This window comes from Strongylocentrotus purpuratus, unplaced genomic scaffold (genome assembly GCF_000002235.5).
Source record: "Strongylocentrotus purpuratus isolate Spur 01 unplaced genomic scaffold, Spur_5.0 spur5_scaffold_5, whole genome shotgun sequence".
Lineage (NCBI taxonomy): Eukaryota > Metazoa > Echinodermata > Echinoidea > Camarodonta > Strongylocentrotidae > Strongylocentrotus > Strongylocentrotus purpuratus.
This window is the reverse complement of record NW_022145611.1, coordinates 43,435,270-43,453,778: the sequence shown is the minus strand read 5'-3', so window position 1 is coordinate 43,453,778 and position 18,509 is coordinate 43,435,270. Positions and strand designations below refer to the sequence as shown.

The following is an 18,509-nucleotide window of genomic DNA, read 5'->3' as shown; positions in this document are numbered from 1 at the left end:
TTTAATGAAACGTCAAAGCTTCCGCGCTACGTCAGACAAGGGGAGTCAATAACGGTACAACGAAACGTCTTCTTTCTCCAATAATGTAATGAAATGACAAAGTTTACGCGCTTCGCGCGGAAGGAAAAAAACTGAATTCAGACAAAGATTTAGAGTCGAGAACGGCACAACGAATCGTCTTCGTTCTTTAGTAATTTAATGAAACGTCAAAGCTTCCGCGCTTCACGAGGGAGGGGGGGGGAACTGAATTTGGACAAAGATTAAGAGTCGAGAACGTTAGAACGAATCGTCTTCGTTCTTTGATATTTTAATGAAACGTCAAAGCTTCCGCGCTACGTCAGACAAGGGGAGTCAATAACGGTACAACGAAACGTCTTCTTTCTCCAATAATGTAATGAAATGTCAAAGTTTCCGTCAAAGCTTCCGCGCTTCGCGAGGGAGGGGGGAACTGAATTTAGACAAAGATTAAGAGTCTAGAACGGTACAACGAATCGTCTTCGTTCTTTAATAATTTAATGAAACGTCAAAGCTTCCGCGCTACGTCAGACAAGGGGAGTCAATAACGGTACAACGAAACGTCTTCTTTCTCCAATAATGTAATGAAATGACAAAGTTTACGCGCTTTGCGCGGAAGGAAAAAAACTGAATTCAGACAAAGATTTAGAGTCGAGAACGGCACAACGGAATCGTCTTCGTTCTTTAGTAATTTAATGAAACGTCAAAGCTTCCGCGCTTCGCGAGGGAGGGGGGGGAACTGAATTTAGACAAAGATTAAGAGTCGAGAACGTTACAACGAATCGTCTTTGTTCTTTGATATTTTAATGAAACGTCAAAGCTTCCGCGCTACGTCAGACAAGGGGAGTCAATAACGGTACAACGAAACGTCTTCTTTCTCCAATAATGTAATGAAATGTCAAAATTTCCGTCAAAGCTTCCGCGCTTCGCGAGGGAGGGGGGAACTGAATTTAGACAAAGATTAAGAGTCTAGAACGGTACAACGGATCGTCTTCGTTCTCTAATAATTGAATGAATCGTCAAAGCTTACGCGCTACGCGCGAGAGGGGGAAACTGAATTCAGACAAGGAGAGTCGAGAACGGTACAACGAAACGTCTTCTTTCTCCAATAACGTAATGAAATGCCAAAGTATCCGCGCTTCGCGCGGAAGGAAGGAAACTGAATTTAGACAAAGATTAAGAGTCGAGAACGGTAAAACGAATCGTCTTCTTTCTCTAATAATTAAATGCAACATCAAAGCTTCCGCGAAGAGCGGGAGGGGGGGGGGAACTGAATTCAGACACGAATTAAGAGTGGAGAATGGTACAACGAATCGTCTTATTTCTCTATAAATGTAGTGAAACGTCAAAGATAAACATTAAAAAAAGACAATAAATGATCCGGTCACCAATGAGAGTGGATTTGGCGCGATATAAGTTACATTATTATTATTATTATTATTATATACACGCCTTGAAACAAAATAACTAGAGAGAGAGAGAGTGTGTGTGTGTGTGTGGCATCATAACCCGCCCCCCTGAATCCGCAATTGATAACGTGGTATAACTTTGAAAGTAAATGTAAAGGTGATATCACTGACATGACTGTGTCCCCCCCCCCCCCCCCATGCTCAAGCTCAGATTGACGCCCTTGCCTGGAAGCCTTGAATTGCCGTGCCAAAGCCTGTGTGGACCACTGAACGGGACTTGTGTAGTGACTCGATAAGAAGAAGAATTACGATTTTATTCAGAAGCATTTTGAGCATGAAATGTAGCCTCAAGCATGTTTCGAATGTGTTAACAACCCTTGTATATTGTACATGTAATCGTAAACTGATCCATACACCCTGTGCTACTAGTCAGTTCTTATAGACCAATAAATGAACAAAAATAAATAGATTTAATAAAAATGGAAGATATGTGAATAATTACACACTCTAAAAAAAAACTGCTCAATTTGAGTCAAAATTTTACTCTTTTGGGTGGTCAAAAGGAAACCACCCGACTTTTGAGTAAACTTTACTCAGCATGTGTTGAGTAACAAATCTACCCATCTGTTGAGTAAAAATATTACTCAATAAAAGACTAAATCTCTACTCAGTTTGAATGAGTCAACCTTTACTCAATATTTACTCTTTGTTTAGCGGTTTCCTTTTTTACTCAGTACTGGGTAGAAACGTAATCAACTCATGTCGAGTAAGAAACTGCTCATGAGTTGAGCCAAATTTTACTCAATTAACGAGTACATGTTTTGACTCAAATTGTTTGAGCGATTTTTTTGCTCAATTATTGAGTATGTTTTCTGGGTAACGCTTAGTTGCTCAATCAATATTGAGTAAAAACATGTACTAAGTTAAGTACATGTTTTTACTCCATTAGGGGTGCAAACCGATGCAATAGCAGCACCTTTAGGGGTTCAATCCTGCACCCTTTAAAAGGTGCAATCCTGCACCCATCATCGAGGAATACTGGTAAAATTTGTTCGTACACAAATACATATTAAACATGCATGATGTTTCTTGGTTAGTAATCATATAATCAATATATCTATTGCTAAAACGTGAATGTAATTGTAACATGATCAGACAAAATAATATATTGGTTAATGATTGCCAAAGGAAAATACAAAATCAAAAAATTGATGTGCATTGTCATAATTTGCTTAACAAATCATGATAAATGTATTTTTATGTGAACACGTGGAAAGTAATCATGAATATGCATGCAATATGCAAACTTTTATTTTGCACCCTCTTTTGGTCGATAGGGTTCATTTTTGTGGGAAGGGTGCAAAATCTTATATTGCACCCTTTTTTTAACCCCTTTTCCTTCAATAGGGTTCATTTTTATGTAAAGGGTGCAAACTCTTATTTTGCACCCTTTTTTGTATGAGGCGCCGTTTGTAAAACAATTATATAGACAAATTATATGTTATATAATCATTATTTAACAAATAATAACCATTATTTACATATAATGCAAGAAAATTTACATTTTTATTTGTATATAATTCTTAACACATTTTTATTATTTATAAATAATGACAAAGAACGTTTCATTATTTATATATAATTGCCATTATTTATAAATAATTACAATTCACACTTTCATTATTTATATATAATAAAAAGCGAATTTCAATTATATAATATATAATGAAAAGCACATTTCCATTATATAATATATAATGAAAAGCCATTTCCATTATATAATATATAATGAAAAGCGTATTTCCATTATATAATATATAATGAAACGCACATTTCCATTATATAATATATAATGAAAAGCGTATTTCCATTATATAATATATAAAGAAAAGCACATTTCCATTATATAATATATAATGAAAAGCGTATTTCCATTATATAATATATAATGAAAAGCACATTCCATTATATAATATATAATGTAAAGCACATTTCAATTATATAATATATAATGAGAGGCGTATTTTCATTATATAATATATAATGAAAAGCACATTTCCATTATATAATATATAATGAACAGCGCATTTCCATTATATAATATATAATGAAAAGCGCATTTCCATTATATATTAAATAACGATTGTGTATGCAAATGTCAATGGTTGGTAACGCCCATAATATGAATATTCATGAGCTTGACTGATATTATTATCCTCTATTCCAGGCACCTTTCCATTTTGTGTTCTTTGTGCATTCTTATCAGAAATCCTACGTTCGGTAAATAAGTCTCTGTATCACCATTCTCCTTCTTATTTGTATGCAGATCTGGTTATAATGATTGATAACTGTAATCATCCTCATTATTTTAATAAGAAATTTTTCTATCTGTGATGGAAGTTTTTATGTACGATTGCCTGATCTGAAGACAAGACTTTCGCTGCATGCATGACGTCACCCACACAGAGTGAGAGCTCGAAGTTTTCTTTGAAAGTTTGATGGTGAGTACGGCTGTAATTACGTTCAAATCTCGTAAATTGAATCATATTTATAAACATATCTGCTGTAGGTATGAATCTGCTGATATGTCTGTACATTATGAAGTGGTTTAAAATGGTTATATCTGATGAATTTAGGAGTAATCTACACTCGAACTTTTGATTCGTTATTTATCGTCGTGAGAAATATTACAGCTCGATTGCCATCGTCACTCCTTGATCCTTGGCCCAAACTTTCGGGCGAGACCCTCTCTGAAAATTAGATACGAGTATAGGGTCTATAGGCAGATCACTTCACTAGCGCTAGCTGCATCAATGATACAAGCTTTTTGTTAGTTTTAGGTCCAACTGTTGAAAAACTACTTTCATAGTTGGGTCAGAAGAAAGTTAATAGCTAACACTAAAAAGCATGGTCATAGTTGACATGAACAAGCGCCAAAATTAAGACCAGATACCGAGATAGTTAGACGAGTACGAGAGTAGAAAATTTGAGGCCTAACAAAGTTCGGCCTACAGACCAGTAGATAATTGGACTACCTGTGAACAGGCGTGGATCCAGGATTTCTTAGGGGGGGCCCAAATTTGAAAAGAATCTGCACCACCCCACTCTTACATGCAGGTTCCGCTAAACGTTTCTCTAAGTAGGTGAGGGTGGGGGGGGGGGGGGGGGGAGGTATTTACGATCAAGTAGAGCGTTGTGAAATTGGCGTGGTGTCTAAGGGCAAAGAACGTGCGGGGGTCAAGGGGTGGAACCCCCAGAAGCTCAGGGGTATAGGCATTTAATTGCGGTCAGATGAGCATATTACTATTAGCATACCTTATTTGTGACACTGGCAGGACACTAATTGGCGTCACTATTCTTTCTTTCTTTATGAATTTGCCATTGTCCCACAAACGCATTAAAAAGTATTTATTAAACTTTGAGGAAAAATCTCAGAAAATTATGTCATTTCAGCAACATCTGTAAATCACCGGTACTCACCGGTATCGAATTAGAAATAAACCACGTTTGAATTATATTTGGGGGGCATCTGTCAACCCCCCCCCCCCCTAAGTCCCCTTCCCCATCAGTACGCCAGTGCCCCTCCCCCCCGATCTACACGTAACTGATCTCCCCTACCTTTCTTCTTTCTCTTTTTTTCTTTCCCTTTCTCTCCTATTTCCCTTTCCTTTCCCTTCCTCTCTGTTTTAGGTTTGCTAGGGGGAAGCAAGGGTCTTTTGGCCCCCCCTCCCCGATCCACACATTGTTGGCGGGATTAATCGCAACTGTTCTCCCCTTCTTATCACCCTTTTCTTTTCTTCTTCCTCTTTTTTGTTCCCTTTTAGCTCTCCTCTATCCCTTTCCCTTCCTTCTCCCTTTTTTTTTTTTTGGGGGGGGGGAGGGAGGAGGAGGCAAGGGCCTTTGGCCCCCCCCCTCAAACTACAACTTGTTGGCGGGAAAATTGCAACTGATTTCCCCCTTCTTTTCTTCTTCCTCTTTTTCCTTCTCTTTATCCCCTCTTTACTTTTTTTCTTTCCCTTTCCTTCCTTCTCTTTTATTTTTTGATGGGGGGAGGGGGAGAGGTTACAGCTGGGAGGCAAGGCCCTTTCGGCCCCCCGATCTCCTTTTCCCCATTTTCTTTTCTTCTTCCTCTTTCTTTCTTTCCCTTTCTCTCCTTTTTCCCTTCTTTTCCTTCTCTCTCTCTCTCTCTCTCTTTTTTTTTTTTTTTTTGCGGATGGGGTGGGGGGAGGGGGCCAAGGCCCGCTCGGCCGCGCCTGTCTGTGAATGTGATACTCGTAGTCGTACAGAGTCTTGTAGCTATCTAACAAACTAAAACACGATCCCCCCCAAAACAAAATATTCAGTCTAGACTACATTGTATACAGGGATACGTATAGTGGTGCCTGTGTGTTTCTTAAACTCTTTGTTGGCTTAGCCTAATTTGCCTCTGCTCTAGGCTCTATCTTTGAATTTTTGTTTGCTGTAAACACGATTAAGTTTTCTCTGTCATATATAGATCTAGGTCCATACCTTTTTTGCGTTTTTTCAATTTGATAAAATGAACAGTTACGAGACATGCATCTAGATCATCTAGAGACTGTAGATCAACTAGATCTGGATGAAGGATGAAGGAGGGCTTTTTTGGTAAAGAGAAAATCCAAATTAAAATAGAACAGTTAATTCTGCAAATGCTCATCAATGTTTAAATGATCATGCTCATTTCCTTTTATTCTAAGAATTGAATTCCCCCCCCCCCCCTCTCTTTTACAGGAAAATGTACAGAGACACTTGTCGCAGTTAATGCATGCAGTACCAAATGCTTGCTTTCTTGGAGTATGTGCTTGAAACAAGAATGTCCTGGAGAAAACAGACCACCACAAGAGAAGGTAAACATATTTACTTTTGATCTAACTTGATCTGTTTATTTTTTTTCAAGTAAAACAACATTTTGAAATGAGTGAGGTCAAGGCCAAGCTGGAGGGGATGCGAAGGGCTGGTTTGAGAAGTATGTATTAATGGGATGGCTATGTATGATTCCACATGAAAAAATTTGAGGCCTAGGCCTACAATGTACATGCAAGACATTTTAATGTTACAACAGAGATACATGTATGAAGTAGGTATCAATGTTTTACTTTCATTCTCTTCTCTTTTCATTCAACAGACATACATGTACAGTATGGACTATGAAGTTCTACTTAGCCTCTTCAATGAACTGCTGGAGCTGCGACTGGGTATCAAAACCTTGGTATTATAAACTTCATAACCAGTGGCGGAGATATGTTGTTAGCCAGGGGGGAGGGGTCAGTGCCCCCCCCCCCCACTTTTTCAAGTACCCCCAGTATGCCCCTTTTATGGCCTTTTCACATAGGTAAAGTGCCATATTACTTTGACAAGTTCCCCTATAAATTTGTAAAATTGCCCCTTCCCCATTTCACCTCTGATAAGTGCCCCTTATCCTTCGACAAGTTCCCATTATTCTATGCAATAAGTGTTCATTTTCCATTCTCATAACTGCCCTTTTTAATCTCTAGTAAGTGCCCCTTTTCAACTACGAGAAATGCCCCTTTTCACTTTTGATAAGTGCCCCCTCCATCTCCTGATTAGTGCTCTTTTCATCTCTGATGAGTGTCCCATTTTGTCTCTAATAACTGCCACTTTTATTTGACACGCCCCCTTTTCCTTCCTAATAAATGCTCTTTTTTCTGATCATAAGTACCCCTTACCCTTCTCATAATTACCCCTTTTCATCTCTCATAAGTGCCTTGTTTACTTAACATGTGCCTCTTTTCCTTTTTAATAAGAGCCACTTCCCCGTTTTCAGAATAGCCCCCTTTCACCTCCAATAAATGCCCCTATTAAAATCTGATCTGCACCTCCCTTTTTGTCTCGCCTACAAGCAAAAAGTGAGACATAGGCGCTGCTTTTCCGGTGACGGCGGCGGCGACGGCGTCAACATCAAAAACTTAACCTAAGGTTAAGTTTTTGAATTTTTGATATTATTTTTAAAGTTTAAGTTTTTAGTCAATGAAACTTAGACTATAGGGTTATCAAGTATTCCCAATCACGTGAGAATTCCCATTCTCATAAGTGCCTTTTTTCATTCCTGGTGAGTGCCTCTTTCTGTAGGTCTAAGAAGTGCCCCATTTTCACCTCTGATAATTACCCTTTTTACATGACACATGCTCCTTTTCCCCTTATCCCTTTAGTGTCCCCTTTTCCTCTCATCATTAAACGCGCCCCTAATTTCAAGCGACTAAGAGTAACTTCCCCCAAAGCTCGCTCGCATTTATAGATGATATAATTACGTTACTTATTAAAGGTCTTTTCAGTCATCCATTGTGAGAATGTGCTTATAACCCCATCAGGATTGGGTTTTTCCCTCTTAATAAGATGCAATTTTTTGTACTGCAATATCTTGTATAATAATAATAATAATAACCTAGACTTATATAGCGCATTTCATCTTCGAAGAAAATAGCAATGCGCTTTACAATATTACAATATTAATACAACAAAATTACACATAACAACTGATTCATGAACTAAAGATATATATGTATGGTGTATAAAGAGAAACAAATGTTGAAATCGTCCCTGATAATGTAATCACAATGTAGGGGTATATACCATTGTCTAAAAAATGGATATTTTCGCTTTGAGATTCCCTTTTTTTCCAGAAAGTGCCTATTTTGTTGGTGCCCCCCCCCCACTTTGGAAGACGCTCCGCCACTCCTGGGGGGACACATCAGTCAAAAGCGCGCACAGGGGGGGGGGGTTGAGGGGTAATGTGCCCCCCTCCGAAGCTGAATTTTTGAACCTGGATTTTGTCAAACTCCCAATAGATAAATATCATTCACAATTCTCTTCAAGCAGTACGTGTAACTTCACCTTGCAAGCAGTATGTTTAATTTTTTAATCACCTTGTATATTAGGCCCTGTATTTCAGCTCAAATTGTTTAGTGATTGTGGACAGGCGAAGCAGGAAAATAGAAAATTTGGCCTTCATACACACAACCACACCAGTGACACCATGAAACAGAAACACTATTACAATGATTACCGGTACTGAAACATAGTTTTCAAACTACCGAGGAGAGGTAACCAGGAACCAAGGTATAATACAATGATGCAATTTTACCCATGTTGTAGTAGTACATGGTAGTAGTATGGATATCCCGCCTCTTCTTTTATGCACATCCTTTCCACTGCTATCGCAAGTTTTAAAAAAAGGGCCCAATGTCTGCATAACTAAGCAAGGTAGGAGTTCATTAAAAACATGATGTAAAACATTAAGTATATCACACTAAAGCATCTCAATCTGACAGCACGATGTGGAGAAAAGTTAATGGTGTAGATAAATACACAACAAATATGTTCATCGGCAGTCTAAGTCAAGCAATCATTTATAAAACTGAGGCTTTGCCAAGGCATCCATTTTAAGTATGTGTCTATAGGGCAAATAAGATGTAGTCAAGTATTCAAGTTACCACCTGTCAGCCAAGATCAAACTTTTGGAATATAAGAGTTTTGGGGAGGGGTCATCTTTTATCAATTTCTGTTTATTGATAATAATTATAACATTTGGGAATGGGCCTATGAGTATGATTTATATATTGTATAAAACAAGCAACTGTTAATAAAAGGTCTGATATACCTTGGTGCGTGTGTGGACCACGGAGTAACCATCACACTAAAGGATGTTATATACTATTGTACAGTATTATTGTTTCTCTGGAAAAAATTGCAGTCATTGAGTCATAGGTTTTTTTTTTTTTTTAAGAAATGTTTTTATAATGTGTTTTATAATGAAGGGTGCAGGTCATGATACAATACATTCCCTGGAGAAAAAAATAGTGCTCAGATTTAGCCTAAGTATGCTTTGTTGAATTTTTAAAGAAAAAAGTAATCTAGAAATGGAAGTAGCAGATGAGGTCATTTGTGCTTAATATTTGACCATCAATGTTATAATCTGTAAACATATTAGTTTGTTGTAATAAAATGAATAAATTAAACATGTTTATTATCTTATATACAGTATTCCCTTCATATCTTTTCTTTTTAGTGTGCATATATGGTTGGATAAATAGAATCATATGTGGAAAAAATCTGGAAACAGAAGGTGAGAATTCAGAGAGAGAGAGAGAGCAAAAGAGAAAGGAAAGGAAATGAGAGAACTGTTTAATGGTGAGAGATGTTGGATGTCGTGAAAATGAAAAATTTATAATGCAGTGAGACAGCGAGAGAGAGAGAAAAAAAATTTAAAAATCCATCTTATAAATGCATTAATCGCCTCGCCGCAATGCGGCTCGTGGGCGATGCTCTGCATCGTCATAGGGACAACCCCCCCCCCCCCCCCCTTAGCAAAAAGCTAGATCCGCCGCCCCCCCCCCCCCCCTGATAGGCCCTGACAATGAAATCTGGAGAACATACAGTTTCACAAGGGCTGGACTACTCGGTCTCGTGGATCAAATAAAGAAATAATGGAAGTTATTATAAAAGTATGTTTTTCTCTCTTGTTATGATAATTGGAGAAAAAAACCCTGTTAATTAGAGTATATTAGTTTTAGCTTCAACTGTTTGATATTAATATGCATGTGGGCACAAATAGCAGCAACTGCGATAAGTGATATCTACGGTATTCCTTGAGCTGCGGTAAATGATCTTATTGTATATGCCACTTACTGGTTTTCCATAGACCTGTGCACAAATGTTATCATATAATGCTATTTTTAAAAAAATTCAATAGGATGGTGTACAAATCGAATATATTATGCCATTCTTTCCACTTAACTTCATGTTATTCAATATCCGTGTCATTCAAACAATACAGGCAAACATTCCCTGATGTCAAGTTTACATCAATCTATCTTGCTTCTCTCCTTATAAACAAGCCATCTTCATTGGAATTCACATCCTGAATTCCAATGAAGATAGACACCTCTCTTGCATTGTACATGAAATATCCATTCACTGATCTCCGCATGAAGTACCCTCAATTTTACGCACAGAAAGCTCACACTAACCCGTAACCAAAACCACCCTGAAATGATGACAATATTCAAAAGATCAATTCATTTGTAATCAGGTGTGGATTTTAATTCATTTGATCCCTTGATAGTCTGGGTTCGGTATACCGAAACAGGGGAGGGAACAGCTTGTGGCGTGGAACCATAAGGACCAACGAGGTTCTTTTGGGACATAGTTTATATAAAATTACCAAGCTGAAACCTACCCTAATACCAGTCACATAAATCAATGCTCAACTGAGTATTTGTTGCGTTTTCCTCAATCATGACTTGTTGAGTTTTGTGCAGAAGTGCTACAATCCATTGTTTGAGAAATATATAGCGAGTAGTCCAAATCTGGAGGGTCGCAAACTCCTTCTCAACCTCCATTGTTACATCTTGATTCCTGAAGAGCCTTGTGATTTGAGATGAACTTGGGAGAAGTTCCCACGTCGTTTTGGAGGCACACGCTCCTTGTGCTGACTGCTCCTCTTCAGCAACTACTACAGACAAGTCCACTTGTATCTTTGTAACCAATTCCAATAAGCCAGCTGTTCATGAATAAAATGTTAATTGAAAGAAGAAAAAAAAATCCAATATTGTTACAAGCACTTTAAGATCTAAAGCTGACATCACAAGTATATTTCTTTTTCTTCTTTCTTGTTGTTTTTCTTCTTCTAGTAATCTTCAAAGGGCTATTAGTTTTATATAAATTCACTGTTTGCTCAACAGGAGTACATTCCTTATTTTCTGTGCCAACGAGAGATCCCAGATTAAAATATTACTTCTCATTATGGTCTGAAATGAAATACCATATTGCCAAACATGTATTTTATTACTAATATACTACATGTCTGAGTAAAAGATCTAATCAAACATTCCGACCATTGTTTTAAAGACCGTCAATACTACTGGGCCAGAAGGGATTAGACCACCCAGCCAGGTCACTGACAGGTGGCTATCTCATCAACTCAGCTCTCAACTAACATAAGAGAGGATCATGGGGGACCAACAGACACCGATTGGGGAAGTTTTCTATATAGAGAGAGCAAGTAGGACAGTGGGGCTTTAAGAATAGCAATTAGCATTCATAAAAATGGCATAGAATTTACATCCTTAAACTTTAAGCTTTGCAAACGTCGTTTTGATTTGAGTGTAACTTTTGAGTTATTAACAACCAAAAGTTTCCAGTGATTTGTTTTTGTTTCACTTTTAGTACACAAACATATTTTTCTTTATCACACTTGCAGGATATAATCATATAAGATAATTTGATGTTGTACTGCTAGCCTGCCCCCCCCCTACCCCTCTATTATACGAGTGTGAAAAAAAATACAATTCTTTGTAGCCTTTCTTGATAACTAATCAAAAATTTTAACTTCAGTTAATGTTGTTTAAAGAATATATTATGAAAGTGAGATGGATTGCAGGTGGCAAGGGTGTATTGGTTGAGAATTGCAGGTAATAATTCATGCTCTACTATGAGCCAACTTACTTCACACACTATCATCTTGCAGCAGGGTAAGGTTTTTACAGAAATTTTAGAACTTGCAATGGGATGTACTTAAATATCAACTTTGTACAATAGCAGTATGTAGACAGGAATTTAGGATAACCTGACTTTGGGTCTGCCAATGCTTAACACAAGCTTTATTTCATCAAGATATGGTTATTGCTCAAGTTGTGATAGGGTTTTAAATTAGCTTTAGGGTTAATATTACGTTTAGCTATGGATCCAGGATTAAGATTAAGAATTCATTTTGTGTTACAACATAACCACTAAACAATAGAGCAGGTCGTAAAAATCAGATACACGTTTCACAAACTGGGGGTCAGCGTATTTTTAGTTTACTAATACAAAGGAAGATTTTTAAACTGCCAATGATGAGTATCAATACATACAGCTCCACCAGCACCTGGAAAATCTGATTGTACGACACTTGTTCCTCAAGACATTTGCTCAACATCAATTTCCTACACTATTATCCAAATACTTAACTTCATCCCAGGATCCAACACTAGACCTTACCCTATACCTAACCTCAATCCCAATTGCAACCCTCGGCCTAACCCTACACATTTGACAAATAAAGCCTTGAGCAGTCGTTGCAGGAGCAAATGTTTGGTCACTCGAAATGCCATGACAGGCTCACTTGCTATGACTTTATCTGTTTCTTTACCAGATTTTAAAAAAACCATTGTAATATTCATTATTAATTACCAGTCCATTGTGCTTTGCTCCTAATATGTCAGGCACAAGAGGCCATCGCTTTCAGGTAAGGGGCAGAACATCAAGAGTGGAACCTCAAGGCACCCCCTGATCTGTCAACAGGAAGCCCTCCTTCTCAATCCCTGGAACAGAATTATAAACAACTCAATAAATATTAACCAAATTTGAAATAAATAGCACTATTTAATATTTTAGTTGTCTTTAACGTTTACTTTTTCAGCAAAATTTGAAGGTCAATTGTTTTTTTGTTTTTTTTTGCTTGTCGTTCCTTTTCATGTATTGGACCCCCCCCCCCCTTTCCCCCGCACATGAGCTTAAAATGTTAATTTTAAAAAGAGAAACACTTCAGCAACGTGTTAGTAGACATGTGGATTCATACATAGCCATCCCATGAATACATACTTCTCAAACCAGCCCTTTGCATCCCCTTCAGTTTGACCTTGACCTCACCTATTCAAAATTTTGTTTTACTTGAAAAAAACTAAACAGATCAAGTTGGATCAAAAGTAAATATGTTTACCTTCTCTTGTGGTGGTCTGTTTTCTCCAGGACATTCTTGTTTCAAGCACATACTCCAAGAAAGCAAGCATTTGGTACTGCATTAACTGCAACAAGTCTCTGTACATTTTCCTGTAAAAGAGAGGGGGGGGGGGTTTAATTCTTAGAATAAAAGGAAATGAGCATGATCATTAAAACATTGATGAGCATTTGCAGAATTAACTGTTCTCTTTTGGATTTTCTCTTTACCAAAAAATCCCTCCTTCATTATCTAACATTGAAATTTATATTCAATTCCTTGATCCAGATCTAGTTGATCTACAGTCTCTAGATGATCTAGATGCATGTCTCGTAACTGTTCATTCTATCAAATTGAAAAAACGCAAAATAGATATGGACCTAGATCTATATATGACAGAGAAAACTTAATCGTGTTTACAGCAAACAAAAATTCAAAGATAGAGCCTAGAGCAGAGGCAAATTAGGCTAAGCCAACAAAGAGTTTAAGAAACACACAGGCACCACTATATACGTACGCCTGTATACAGTGTAGTCTAATTTTGGGGGATCATGTTTTAATTTGTTAGACAGCTATGAGACTCTGTATGACTACGAGTATCACATTCACAGGCAGGCACGGATCCAGGGGGGCCGCCCCCCCCCCTCCCACCCGCAAAAAATAAAAAGAGAGAGAGAGAGAGAGAAGGAAAAGAAGGAAAAGAAGGGGAAAAGGAGAGAAAGGGAAGGAAAAAGGAGAGAAAGGGAAAGAAAGAAGAGGAAGAGGAAAAGAAAAGGGGGAAAAGAAGCAGATCGGGGGGCCAAAAGAGCCTTGCCTCCCAGCTGTAACCTCTCCCCCTCCCCCCATCAAAAAATAAAAGAGAAGGAAGGAAAGGGAAAGAAAAAAAGTAAAGAGGGGATAAAGAGAAGGAAAAAAGAGGAAGAAGAAAAGAAGGGGGAAATCAGTTGCAATTTTCCCGCCAACAAGTTGTAGTTCGGGGGGGGGGGGGGGGGGGGGGCAAAGGCCCTTGCCTCCTCCTCCCTCCCCCCCCCCCCAAAAAAAAAAGGAGAAGGAAGGGAAAGGGATAGAGGAGAGCTAAAAGGGAACAAAAAAGAGGAAGAAGAAAAGAAAAGGGTGATAAGAAGAGGAGAACAGTTGCGATTAATCCCGCCAACAATGTGTGGATCTGGGAGGGGGGCCAAAAGGCCCTTGCCTCCCCCTAGCAAACCTAAAACAGAGAGTAGGAAGGGAAAGGAAAGGGAAATAGGCAGGGGCGTAGACAACGGGGGGGATGAGGGGGATGCATCCCCCCACCTCACAAGGTGGGGGGGATGGCATGTACAATAATCCCCCCAGGTTTTGGGGAATGATATTTGCTTACTTAATAAGTCATAATGATGATAATAATAGTAATAATAATAATGATAACAAATATAATATTAATAATAATAATAATTATGATGATGATAATAATAATCCTCATCATTGTTGTAATTGTGTTTATTGTTATTAGCCGCATTCACACGGTGAAAGCCAATTCAGACGGTAAAAAAAAGAAAATCTTACAAGTATTTTGTGGTTATCTTGTGGTTTGGAAACCACAAGATAACCACAAGATTAAACAGGCGCGAATCTACGGGGGGGTTTAGGGGGTTTAAACTCCCCCCCTTGGGTGGCCCAAAAAACAAACAAACAAAAAAGGGAAAAAAAAGAAGAAAAAAAAAAGAAAAAAAGAAAGAAAAAAGAACGCACGCTGGAGAGAAACCCTTTCAAGTGCAAATATTGTGAGAAGATATTCAACTCATCTGGTAACTTAACCAAACACATGATAACTCTGGATATAACTGTGTATTAAACTGTTACTTGATTTAAAAAGACGTTATCATGCACTGCTTTTTATGGTCTCCATTGTGTTAATAGATGCCAGGAAAACATCACTTACGGGGTTCAAATAAACACCCCAAAAAAAAAATCGGCTCGCCGCTTCGCGGCTCGTGGACGATGCTCTGCATCGTCATTATTTTGGTCAACCCCCCTCCTTAGCAAAAAGCTAGATCCGCCCCTGAGTCATCCCCCCCAGGTGTACGAACCTGTCTACGCCACTGGAAATAGGAGAGAAAGGGAAAGAAAAAAAGAGAAAGAAGAAAGGTAGGGGAGATCAGTTACGTGTAGATCGGGGGGGGGGGGGGGGGTGGGGCACTGGCGTACTGATGGGGAAGGGGACTTGGGGGGGGGGGGGTTGACAGATGGCCCCCAAATATAATTCAAACGTGGTTTATTTCTAATTCGATACCGGTGATTACCGGTGATTTACAAACGTTGCTGAAATGACATAATTTTCTGAGATTTTTCCTCAATGTTTAATAAATTATACTTTCTAATGCGTTTGTGGGACAATGGCAAATTCATAAAGAAAGAAAGAATAGTGACGCCAATTAGTGTCCTGCCAGTGTCACAAATAAGGTATGCTGATATGCTCATCTGACCGCAATTAAATGCCAATACCCCTGAGCTTCTGGGGGTTCCACCCTTGACCCCCGCAGGTTCTTCGCCCTTAGACACCACGCCAATTTCACAACGCTCTACTCGATCGTAAATACCTCCCCCCCCCCCCCCACCTACTTTAATAGAGAAACGTCTAGCGGAACCTGCATGTAAGAGTGGGGTGGTGCAGATTTTTTTGTCTACCCCCCCCCCCCCCCCTCCCGGTTTTTGCTCATTTTGCCACTGCCGGTGTCACTATTATGTACCAATATTTGGCTTGCATAATTTCAAATTTGAGCCCCCCCCCCCCCCCCCCCCCCCCACTAAGAAATCCTGGATCCGCGCCTGTTCACAGGTAGTCCAATTAATTACTGGTCTGTAGGCCTAGGCCTCAAATTTTCTAGGCCTACTCTCGTAGATCTACTCGTCTATCTCGGTATCTGGTCCAAATTTTGGCGCTTGTTCACAACTCAACTGTGACCATGCTTTTTAGTGTTAGCTATTAACTTTCTTCTGACCTAACTATGAAAGTAGTTTTTCAACAGTTGGACCTAAAAGTAACAAAAAGCTTGGATCATTGATGCAGCTAGCGCTAGTGAAGTGATCTGCCTATAGACCCTATACTCGTATCTAATTTTCAGAGAGGGTCTCGCCCGAAAGTTTGGGCCAAGGATCAAGGAGTGACGATGGCAATCGAGCTGCAATAATTCTTACGACGATAAATAACGAATCAAAAGTTCGAGTGTAGATTACTCCTAAATTCATCAGATATAACCATTATAAACCACTTCACAACGTACAGACAAATCAGCAGATTCATACCTACAGCAGATATGTTTATAAATATGATTCAATTTACGAGATTTGAACGTAATTACAGCTGTACTCACCATCAAACTTTCAAAGAAAACCTCGAGCTCACACTCTGTGTGGGTGACGTCATACATTAAATATGCATGCAGCGAAAGTCTTGTCTTCAGATCAGGCAATCGTACATAAAAACTTCCATCACAGCAGGGAGGTGAGACTCACATGCCCTGATCACAGATAGAAAAATTTCTTATTAAAATAATGAGGATGATTACAGTTATCAATCATTATAACCAAATCTGCATACAAATAAGAAGGAGAATAGTGATACAGAGACTTATTTACCGCACGTAGGAGTTCTGATAAGAATGCACAAAGAACACAAAATGGAAAGGTGCCTGGAATAGAGGATAATAATATCAGTCAAGCTCATGAATATTCATATTATGGGCGTTACCAACCATTGACATTTGCATACACAATCGTTATTTAATATATAATGGAAATGCGCTTTTCATTATATATTATATAATGGAAATGCGCTGTTCATTATATATTATATAATGGAAATGTGCTTTTCATTATATATTATATAATGGAAATACGCCTCTCATTATATATTATATAATAGAAATGTGCTTTTCATTATATATTATATAATGGAATGTGCTTTTCATTATATATTATATAATGGAAATACACTTTTCATTATATATTATATAATGGAAATGTGCTTTCATTATATATTATATAATGGAAATAGGCTTTTCATTATTTATTATATAATGGAAATGTGTGTTTCATTATATATTATATAATGGAAATACGCTTTTAATTATATATTATATAATGGAAATGGCTTTTCATTATATATTATATAATGGAAATATGCTTTTCATTATATATAAATAATGAAAGTGTGAATTGTGATTATTTATAAATAATGGCAATTATATATAAATAATGCAAAGTTCTTTGTCATTATTTATAAATAATAAAAATGTGTTAAGAATTATATACAAATAAAAACGTACATTTTCTTGCATTATATGTAAATAATGGTTATTATTTGTTAAATAATGATTATATAACATATAATTTGTCTATATAATTGTTTTACAAACGGCGCCTCATATTATGGCACCCTTTTTTCTAAGAGTGTATCTCAGTTCTTTCGCATCTTTCTGCACGCGCACATGCATGCACGAGACATGCACATGACGGACAATGAAAGAGTACAAAATATCCAGTTCCTTAGGTAGACAAAGGAACATACAGCTGCTATTATGTAAAAATGTGTAGAACAGGTGTCACATGCATATTGACAGCTAGTTGCACTTTCCATCGATCCAACTTTCACTCGCACCCGAGGTAAATTCGGGTAAGAGATCAATGTTGATTTATTTATCACCTGCCGCAGCGTAATACCCAACCGTAGTTTACTCAAAATTGATACAAACGAAATTCGTACTCAATGTTGAGTCATTAATTTACTCTTTATCGAAGGTAACAAATTACTCGGGTGACGAGTACCACTAAAATCAAGGTCTTACTCCAGCTTGAGTACTGAATTGCTCATTTTGTTACTCAACTTGTTTTACTCGGCACAATTTACTCGCTGACATTAAGAGTGCAGGAAATGTTATGCAAAAGTACAGGTTTGATGATTAATTACAAATGGGAGATGTGGTAAAATCGGATGAAAGGAAAACATTATGTTATTGGTTCACGCGAGTTTTTAAGCCATTGTTAATTTTGAAATTCAGCCTTTTTGTAACTTATTATTCGATGAGCTCAAACCTGTAACATTTTATGTTAGAAATTTCAGGGACCAGGCAGAAAGATCCATACAAATTATTAATCGTGAGCATTGGTTTTGTATATACCCGGAAGTGTGAAACATTGCATTATTTATCGAATGCATAGAGAGAAAAAAAATCATATACATGTAATACCAAAACCTGCTGATATGTTATCTCTCAATATCATGGGCGTCAATCCTTACGTAATACCAATTGTTCAGAGGGGGATGATCTATTCATTCACCCCCCCCCCGAACAATAGGTATTACGTAAGGA

The 18,509-nt window shown here is 37.9% G+C and overlaps 3 long non-coding RNA genes across 3 annotated transcripts; 2 read left to right on the top strand and 1 right to left on the bottom strand.

The window, feature by feature from the left end:
• Positions 1–3,800: 3,800 nt before the first annotated feature.
• LOC115929794 lies at positions 3,801–6,892 on the top strand. The gene is made up of 3 exons (XR_004066734.1): positions 3,801–3,925; positions 6,174–6,289; positions 6,568–6,892. It is a non-coding gene; the product is annotated as an uncharacterized LOC115929794 (long non-coding RNA).
• An 852-nt stretch (positions 6,893–7,744) lies between these two features.
• LOC115929750 lies at positions 7,745–9,434 on the top strand. The gene is made up of 2 exons (XR_004066709.1): positions 7,745–9,005; positions 9,050–9,434. It is a non-coding gene; the product is annotated as an uncharacterized LOC115929750 (long non-coding RNA).
• Positions 9,435–10,476: 1,042 nt separating this feature from the next.
• On the bottom strand, positions 10,477–13,269 carry LOC115929757. The gene is made up of 3 exons (XR_004066716.1): positions 13,162–13,269; positions 12,633–12,763; positions 10,477–10,962 (listed from the first exon to the last, which is right to left on the bottom strand). It is a non-coding gene; the product is annotated as an uncharacterized LOC115929757 (long non-coding RNA).
• Between the last annotated feature and the right edge of the window lie 5,240 nt (positions 13,270–18,509).